Here is a 10,000-nt window from a genome sequence, read left to right on the forward strand (position 1 = left end):
CTGGGTAATATAATGACAGTAGATGGTAGACCAGGGTAATATAATGACAGTCGATAGACCAGGGTAATATAATGACAGTAGAGGGTAGACCAGGTTAATATAATGACAGTAGATGGTAGACCAGGTTAATATAATGACAGTAGATGGAATACCAGGGTAATATAATGACAGTAGAGGGTAGACCAGGGAAATATAATGACAGTAGATGGTAGACCAGGTTAATATAATGACAGTAGATAGTAGACCAGGGTAATATAATGACAGTAGATGGTAGACCAGGGTAATATAATGACAGTAGAGAGTAGACCAGGGTAATATAATGACAGTAGATGGTAGACCAGGGTAATATAATGACAGTAGATGGTAGACCAGGTTAATATAATGACAGTAGATAGTAGACCAGGGTAATATAATGACAGTAGATGGTAGACCAGGGTAATATAATGACAGTAGAGAGTAGACCAGGGTAATATAATGACAGTAGATGGTAGACCAGGGTAATATAATGACAGTAGATCCTCTAGCTACCATTAGAGGACTTAGGTTAAATGCGGAAGTTCAGTTGAATGCATTCAGTTGTAAAACTGACTCGGTATCCCCTTTTCCATTTCCCTTGCTAAAGCCAGCAGACAGACAGACAGGCAGGCAGGCAGACAGACAGACATGCAGACAGACAGGCATGCAGACAGACAGGCAGGCAGACAGACAGGCATGCAGACAGACAGACAGACAGGCATGCAGACAGACAGGCAGACAGGCCTACTATATCACTCCTTACTGGATCAACTCCAGTCTGAATTTATCTATTGGTGGTTGTGGACAGAAACATCTGAGAGTGGTGTGATTGATAAATGGCCTGTGAGTGTTGAGGGTTGTTATCTAACTTGTAGTTTGGTATCACTCTGAGATTCTTCACTCTCAAATTCTGTAGCGTACCTTCCTCTTCCTGTCCCACATCCCAGCCAGCTGTGGATGTCTTGGCCTGTAGGTAGCAGACCTGTGCATTTCAGCAGGTACGGATAAATACATATGGAAACACATTCCCTCTTGTCTGAATCTGTCAAATTGGGCTTTTTCTGGTTGTAGTAACTAAAACTGCTGTTTAAATGCATGTTTGGCCTCACTGCAGTAAACAATAGCTGCTTTTGTCAATCCACTGATAAACGACTGTGACTGGGCGTCACGGAGTCACAGTTGTGTAGTAAACCAATAGTAACATCACATTGCAGTTGTTGGGCCAATGGGAACCACATGGAGAGGAAACTAACCTGACAGTTACGGTCAGGGAAGTCTTGGACTCCAAATGTCCTCCTATGTGGCTCTTCCCTTGGAATGTAATCTCTGGCCTCAAGGCCTTCTGAGCCTGTTGGTGAATGGTGGGAGGGGCCATGTTACAGAGCCTGAGCCTGTTGGTGAATGGTGGGAGGGGCCATGTTACAGAGCCTGAGCCTGTTGGTGAATGGTGGGAGGGGCCATGTTACAGAGCCTGAGCCTGTTGGTGAATGGTGGGAGGGGCCATGTTACAGAGCCTGAGCCTGTTGGTGAATGGTGGGAGGGGCCATGTTACAGAGCCTGAGCCTGTTGGTGAATGGTGGGAGGGGCCATGTTACAGAGCCTGAGCCTGTTGGTGAATGGTGGGAGGGGCCATGTTACAGAGCCTGTACCACATCACTGCTTTTCTGGTTTACCACAGAACTACCACAATATCACTTCTGGCGCTGTGGTTCAAATAGCACAGCGGAACCACAACACAGCTAGCATATGGCAGGACAGACACACACACACACACACACACACACACACACACACACACACACACACACACACACACACACACACACACACACACACACACACACACACACACACACACACACACACACACACACACACACACACACACACACACACACACACACACACACACACACACACACACACACACACACACACACACACACACACACACACACACACACACACACACACACACACACACACACACACACACACACACACACACACACACACACACACACACACACACACACACACACACACACACACACACACACACACACACACACACACACACACACACACACACACACACACACACACACACACACACACACACACACACACACACACACACACACACACACACACACACACACACACACACACACACACACACACACACACACACACACACACACACACACACACACACACACACACACACACACACACACACACACACACACACACACACACACACACACACACGTGATTTCTCTCCCCCTAGTCTCGCTCTCGAGTCACTCTCTGTAGTCTCTCTGTAGTCTCTCTCTGTAGTCCCTCTCTAGTCTCTCTCTGTAGTCTCTGTCTCTTTGGTCACTCTCTCTGGTCTCTCTCTAGTCACTCTCTATAGTCACTCTCTCTCTAGTCTCTCTTTAGTCTCTCTCTCTCTCGTCTCTCTCTCTAGTCTCTCTTTAGTCTATATCTCTCTGGTCTCCCTCTCTCTAGTCACTCTCTCTAGTCTCTCTCTCCAGTCTCTCTTTAGTCTATATCTCTCTGGTCTCCCTCTCTCTAGTCACTCTCTCTAGTCTCTCTCTCCAGTCTCTCTTTAGTCTATATCTCTCTGGTCTCCCTCTCTCTAGTCAATTCAATTCAATTCCATTTGCTTTATTGTCATGACGTAACAATGTACATATTACCAAAGCTTACCTTGGATATTTACAATATGAAAATAATAAGAGTCAAAACTGTCAACGGGACGACAGTAACAATAATAACCAAGGGTCAAAATAACAACACACTGAACAATAACAATAAGAATACAGTAGTAGTGCAGGTTGATTGGTCTGTCAGACACTGTCCCTCATCTTATGGCAGGCAGCAATGTAGTGCGCTGCCAACCCACAGCTCTCTGCGTCCTCCCCCAACGGGACAGGTAGCCTTTTCTCATCAGAGAGGTCTTCAATGTAGTGCGCTGCCAACCCACAGCTCTCTGCGTCCTCCCCCAACAGGACAGGTAGCCTTTTCTCATCAGAGAGGTCTTCAATGTAGTGCGCTGCCAACCCACAGCTCTCTGCGTCCTCCCCCAACAGGACGGGTAGCCTTTTCTCATCAGGGAGGTCTTCAATGTAGTGCGCTGCCAACCCACAGCTCTCTGCGTCCTCCCCCAACAGGACAGGTAGCCTTTTCTCATCAGAGAGGTCTTCAATGTAGTGCGCTGCCAACCCACAGCTCTCTGCGTCCTCCCCCAACAGGACGGGTAGCCTTTTCTCATCAGAGAGGTCTTCAATGTAGTGCGCTGCCAACCCACAGCTCTCTGCGTCCTCCCCCAACAGGACAGGTAGCCTTTTCTCATCAGGGAGGTCTTCAATGTAGTGCGCTGCCAACCCACAGCTCTCTGCGTCCTCCCCAACAGGACGGGTAGCCTTTTCTCATCAGGGAGGTCTTCAATGTAGTGCGCTGCCAACCCACAGCTCTCTGCGTCCTCCCCCAACAGGACAGGTAGCCTTTTCTCATCAGAGAGGTCTTCAATGTAGTGCGCTGCCAACCCACAGCTCTCTGCGTCCTCCCCCAACAGGACGGGTAGCCTTTTCTCATCAGAGAGGTCTTCAATGTAGTGTGCTGCCAACCCACAGCTCTCTGCGTCCTCCCCCAACAGGACGGGTAGCCTTTTCTCATCAGAGAGGTCTTCAATGTAGTGTGCTGCCAACCCACAGCTCTCTGCGTCCTCCCCCAACAGGACAGGTAGCCTTTTCTCATCAGAGAGGTCTTCAATGTAGTGAGCTGCCAACCCACAGCTCTCTGCGTCCTCCCCAACAGGACGGGTAGCCTTTTCTCATCAGGGAGGTCTTCAATGTAGTGCGCTGCCAACCCACAGCTCTCTGCGTCCTCCCCAACAGGACAGGTAGCCTTTTCTCATCAGAGAGGTCTTCAATGTAGTGCGCTGCCAACCCACAGCTCTCTGCGTCCTCCCCAACAGGACGGGTAGCCTTTTCTCATCAGAGAGGTCTTCAATGTAGTGTGCTGCCAACCCACAGCTCTCTGCGTCCCCCCCCAACAGGACGGGTAGCCTTTTCTCATCAGAGAGGTCTTCAATGTAGTGCGCTGCCAACCCACAGCTCTCTGCATCCTCCCCCAACAGGACAGGTAGCCTTTTCTCATCAGGGAGGTCTTCAATGTAGTGCGCTGCCAACCCACAGCTCTCTGCGCCCCCCAACAGGACGGGTAGCCTTTTCTCATCAGAGAGGTCTTTGAAATGTTCCTCTACAGGGAGCCAGGTTTTTCTATTCAATGGCAAGGCTGTGCTCACTGAGCCTGTACTTTGTCAAGGTTTTTCCTAAGGTTTTGATCAGTAACCATGATCAAATACAGTGGTTTGCGAAAGTATTCAACTCCTTGGCATTTTTCCTATTTTGTGGCTTTACAACCTGGAATTAAAATTGATTTTTTGGGGGGGGTTTGTATCAGTTGATTTCCACCACTTTGAAGACGCAACATGTTTTTTACAAAACAAACAAGAAATAAGACAAAATAACTTGAGAGTGCATAACTATTCACCCCCAAAAGTCAATACTTTGTAGAGCCACCTTTTGCAGCAATTACTGCTGCAAGTCTCTTGGGGTATGTCTCTATAAGCTTGGCACATCTAGCCACTGGGATTTTTGCCCATTCTTCAAGGCAAAACTGCTCCAGCTCCTTCAAGTTGGATGGGTTCCACTGGTGTACAGCAATCTTTAAGTCATACCAGAGATTCTCAATTGGATTGAGGTCTGGGCTTTGACTAGGCCATTCCAAGACATTTAAATGTGTCTCCCCTTAACCTCTCTGCGCACGGAACCCTGAAATTCCACAACATACGGTGATCGCTGCGTAATGCGCAGACGGGTATGGTGGGGTGCGGGTACAGCGGAGGTAAGCCCAGGCACTGGGTAACGATGAGAGAGGTTGTATCTCTGGACATGCTGGTTGTAATGGGTGAGGTCACCTCATGTTTGGGAGGTGGGACAAAGGAGGTATCAGAGGTATGAAGAGTGGAACTAGGGGCTCCATTGTGAACTAAAACAATGATAACTAACCTGAACAACAGTAGACAAGGCATATTGACATTTGAGAGAGACATACAGCGAGGCATAAAATAATCGCAGGTGTTGATTGGGAGAGCTAGCTAAAACAGTAGGTGAGACAACAACAGCTAATCAGCTAGCACAACAACAGCAGGTAAAATGGCGTTGACTAGGCAGAGAGGGTCGGATTAACTACACACAGAGCCTGAGTGCGGCTGGGGCTGAACAGATAAAAACATAAACAAACAGAATGGAGTACCATGTTTAATGGACAGTCCAGCAGGCATCAGCTATGTAGCCAAGCGATCACAGTGTCCAGCAGGCATCAGCTATGTAGCCAAGTGATCACAGTGTCCAGGGGGCATCAGCTATGTAGCCAAGCGATCACAGTGTCCAGCAGGCATCAGCTATGTAGCCAAGTGATCACAGTGTCCAGCAGGCATCAGCTATGTAGGTAAGTGATCACAGTGTCCAGCAGGCATCAGCTATGTAGCCAAGTGATCACAGTGTCCAGCAGGCATCAGCTATGTAGCCAAGCGATCACAGTGTCCAGGGGGCATCAGCTATGTCCAGGGGGTATCAGCTATGTCCAGGGGGCATCAGCTATGTAGCCAAGTGATCACAGTGTCCAGCAGGCATCAGCTATGTAGCCAAGCGATCACAGTGTCCAGGGGGTATCAGCTATGTAGCCAAGTGATCACAGTGTCCAGGGGGCATCAGCTATGTAGCCAAGTGATCACAGTGTCCAGCAGGCATCAGCTATGTAGCCAAGTGATCACAGTGTCCAGCAGGCATCAGCTATGTAGCCAAGTGATCACAGTGTCCAGCAGGCATCAGCTATGTAGCCAAGTGATCACAGTGTCCAGCAGGCATCAGCTATGTAGCCAAGTGATCACAGTGTCCAGCAGGCATCAGCTATGTAGCCAAGTGATCACAGTGTCCAGCAGGCATCAGCTATGTAGCCAAGTGATCACAGTGTCCAGGGGGCATCAGCTATGTAGCCAAGTGATCACAGTGTCCAGCAGGCATCAGCTATGTAGCCAAGCGATCACAGTGTCCAGCAGGCATCAGCTATGTAGCCAAGTGATCATAGTGTCCAGCAGGCATCAGCTATGTAGCCAAGCGATCACAGTGTCCAGCAGGCATCAGCTATGTAGGTAAGTGATCATAGTGTCCAGCAGGCATCAGCTATGTAGCCAAGTGATCATAGTGTCCAGGGGGCATCAGCTATGTAGCCAAGTGATCACAGTGTCCAGGGGCATCAGCTATGTAGCCAAGCGATCACAGTGTCCAGGGGGCATCAGCTATGTAGCCAAGTGATCACAGTGTCCAGCAGGCATCAGCTATGTAGCCAAGTGATCACAGTGTCCAGCAGGCATCAGCTATGTAGCCAAGTGATCATAGTGTCCAGCAGGCATCAGCTATGTAGCCAAGTGATCATAGTGTCCAGGGGGCATCAGCTATGTAGCCAAGTGATCACAGTGTCCAGGGGCATCAGCTATGTAGCCAAGTGATCACAGTGTCCAGGGGGCATCAGCTATGTAGCCAAGTGATCACAGTGTCCAGGGGGCATCAGCTATGTAGCCAAGTGATCATAGTGTCCAGCAGGCATCAGCTATGTAGCCAAGTGATCACAGTGTCCAGCAGGCATCAGCTATGTAGCCAAGTGATCACAGTGTCCAGGGGGCATCAGCTATGTAGCCAAGTGATCACAGTGTCCAGGGGGCATCAGCTATGTAGCCAAGTGATCACAGTGTCCAGGGGGCATCAGCTATGTAGCCAAGTGATCACAGTGTCCAGGGGGCATCAGCTATGTAGCCAAGTGATCACAGTGTCCAGGGGCATCAGCTATGTAGCCAAGTGATCACAGTGTCCAGCAGGCATCAGCTATGTAGCCAAGTGATCATAGTGTTCAGGGGGCATCAGCTATGTAGCCAAGTGATCACAGTGTCCAGCAGGCATCAGCTATGTAGCCAAGTGATCATAGTGTCCAGGGGGCATCAGCTATGTAGCCAAGTGATCACAGTGTCCAGGGGCATCAGCTATGTAGCCAAGTGATCACAGTGTCCAGGGGCATCAGCTATGTAGCCAAGCGATCACAGTGTCCAGCAGGCATCAGCTATGTAGCCAAGTGATCACAGTGTCCAGCGGGCATCAGCTATGTAGCCAAGTGATCACAGTGTCCAGGGGGCATCAGCTATGTAGCCAAGTGATCACAGTGTCCAGGGGGCATCAGCTATGTAGCCAAGTGATCACAGGGTCCAGAGGGCAGCAGTAGATGGAACAGGGGAGCCGCCACTACGCTAGCACTCGGGTGACACAGCGTTTAAAGTTAGTAGCCCTCCGACGGAGGCCGGTTGAAGGCACAGCGGATGGAGTATTCGTCGGCAGACCAGTCGTGGTGGTGCAGCGGGGCGTCGTGTCCACAGAGAATCCAAGCCAGATGGCGAAAGAGGTATTGTAGAATTTAGTTTGCTAGTCGGGAGATGCGCCTGGCTCACGGCTAACTGGTGCTAGCTTCGTGGCAGTGGCATTAGCCACTATAGCCAATCGGTAGCAGCGGTGAACCGGTGCCAAGGTCCAGAGTTTACAGCAAGGATCCGGTGGAGTATTGGGCTCTAGCCGTGTAGGAGTGGGGTTCGGGTGAACAGCTGAATAAGCCAGGAGCTAATTAGCTGGTTAGCTTCTGGAGGTTATTGAATGTGTTCTAAAGTTAAAGGTATAAGGTATAATCAAATTAAAAATCGAAAAAGAGATAAAAAATAAAAAATAAAGTTGAAATATATATACGAAAAATACAAAAGTACACGAGACACGAACAAAACACGTCTTCACTGCTATGCCATCTTGGATCATGATTGGTTGGCTGTCTGGTTGGCTGTTGGGATGAAAATGGACAAATCCAGCTTTCTTTGCAATCTGTAATCAGGACAACATGTTTTCCCTCCCTAAGTATACTGACAGTGTTGATATACTGCTGCAGCCTGTGAGTAATTCCACTGCCTGAAACAAGACACACAGAGCCCTGAGCATGGCAGGCTGGCATCATCATTCAGCTCTAATACCATCACAGTCATCACAGACACAGGGCTTCAGTCTAGCCAATCAGAGTCATGACAGACACAGGGCTTTCAGTCGAGCCAATCAGAGTCAAGACAGACACAGGGCTTTCAGTCTAGCCAATCAGAGTCAAGACAGACACAGGGCTTTCAGTCTATCAGAGCCATGGCAGACACAGGGCTTTCAGTCTAGCCAATCAGAGTCAAGACAGACACAGGGCTTTCAGTCTTTCAGAGCCATGGCAGACACAGGGCTTTCAGGCGAGCCAATCAGAATCAAGACAGACACAGGGCTTTCAGTCTAGCCAATCAGAGTCAAGACAGACACAGGGCTTTCAGTCTAGCCAATCAGAGTCATGACAGACACAGGGCTTTCAGTCTATCAGAGCCATGGCAGACACAGGGCTTTCAGTCTAGCCAATCAGAGTCAAGACAGACACAGGGCTTTCAGTCTAGCCAATCAGAGTCATGACAGACACAGGGCTTTCAGTCTTTCAGAGCCATGGCAGACACAGGGCTTTCAGTCGAGCCAATCAGAGTCAAGACAGACACAGGGCTTTCAGTCGAGCCAATCAGAGTCAAGACAGACACAGGGCTTCAGTCTAGCCAATCAGAGTCAAGACAGACACAGGGCTTTCAGTCTAGCTAATCAGAGTCAAGACAGACACAGGGCTTCAGTCTAGCCAATCAGAGTCAAGACAGACACAGGGCTTTCAGTCTATCAGAGCCATGGCAGACACAGGGCTTTCAGTCTAGCCAATCAGAGTCAAGACAGACACAGGGCTTTCAGTCTTTCAGAGCCATGGCAGACACAGGGCTTTCAGTCGAGCCAATCAGAATCAAGACAGACACAGGGCTTTCAGTCTAGCCAATCAGAGTCAAGACAGACACAGGGCTTTCAGTCTAGCCAATCAGAGTCATGACAGACACAGGGCTTTCAGTCTATCAGAGCCATGGCAGACACAGGGCTTTCAGTCTAGCCAATCAGAGTCAAGACAGACACAGGGCTTTCAGTCTAGCCAATCAGAGTCATGACAGACACAGGGCTTTCAGTCTTTCAGAGCCATGGCAGACACAGGGCTTTCAGTCGAGCCAATCAGAGTCAAGACAGACACAGGGCTTTCAGTCTAGCCAATCAGAGTCAAGACAGACACAGAGCTTTCAGTCGAGCCAATCAGAGTCAAGACAGACACGTGGCTTTCAGTCTAGCCAATCAGAGTCATGACAGACACGGGGCTTTCAGTCTTTCAGAGCCATGGCAGACACAGGGCTTTCAGTCTAGCCAATCAGAGTCAAGACAGACACAGGGCTTTCAGTCTAGCCAATCAGAGTCATGACAGACACAGGGCTTTCAGTCTTTCAGAGCCATGGCAGACACAGGGCTTTCAGTCTAGCCAATCAGAGTCATGACAGACACAGGGCTTTCAGTCTAGCCAATCAGAGCCATGGCAGACACAGGGCTTTCAGTCTAGCCAATCAGAGTCAAGACAGACACAGGGCTTTCAGTCGAGCCAATCAGAGTCAAGACAGACACGTGGCTTTCAGTCTCGCCAATCAGAGTCATGACAGACACAGGGCTTTCAGTCTTTCAGAGCCATGACAGACACAGAGCTTTCATTCTAGCCAATCAGAGTTAAGACAGACACAGAGCTTTCAGTCTAGCCAATCAGAGTAATGACAGACACAGAGCTTTCATTCTAGCTAATCAGAGCCATGACAGACACAGGGCTTTCATTCTAGCCAATCAGAGTAATGACAGACACAGGGCTTTCATTCTAGCCAATCAGAGCAATGGCAGACACAGGGCTTTCATTCTAGCCAATCAGAGTAATGACAGACACAGGGCTTTCATTCTAG

This window comes from Oncorhynchus keta, chromosome 24 (assembly GCF_023373465.1).
Source record: "Oncorhynchus keta strain PuntledgeMale-10-30-2019 chromosome 24, Oket_V2, whole genome shotgun sequence".
Taxonomy (NCBI): domain Eukaryota; kingdom Metazoa; phylum Chordata; class Actinopteri; order Salmoniformes; family Salmonidae; genus Oncorhynchus; species Oncorhynchus keta.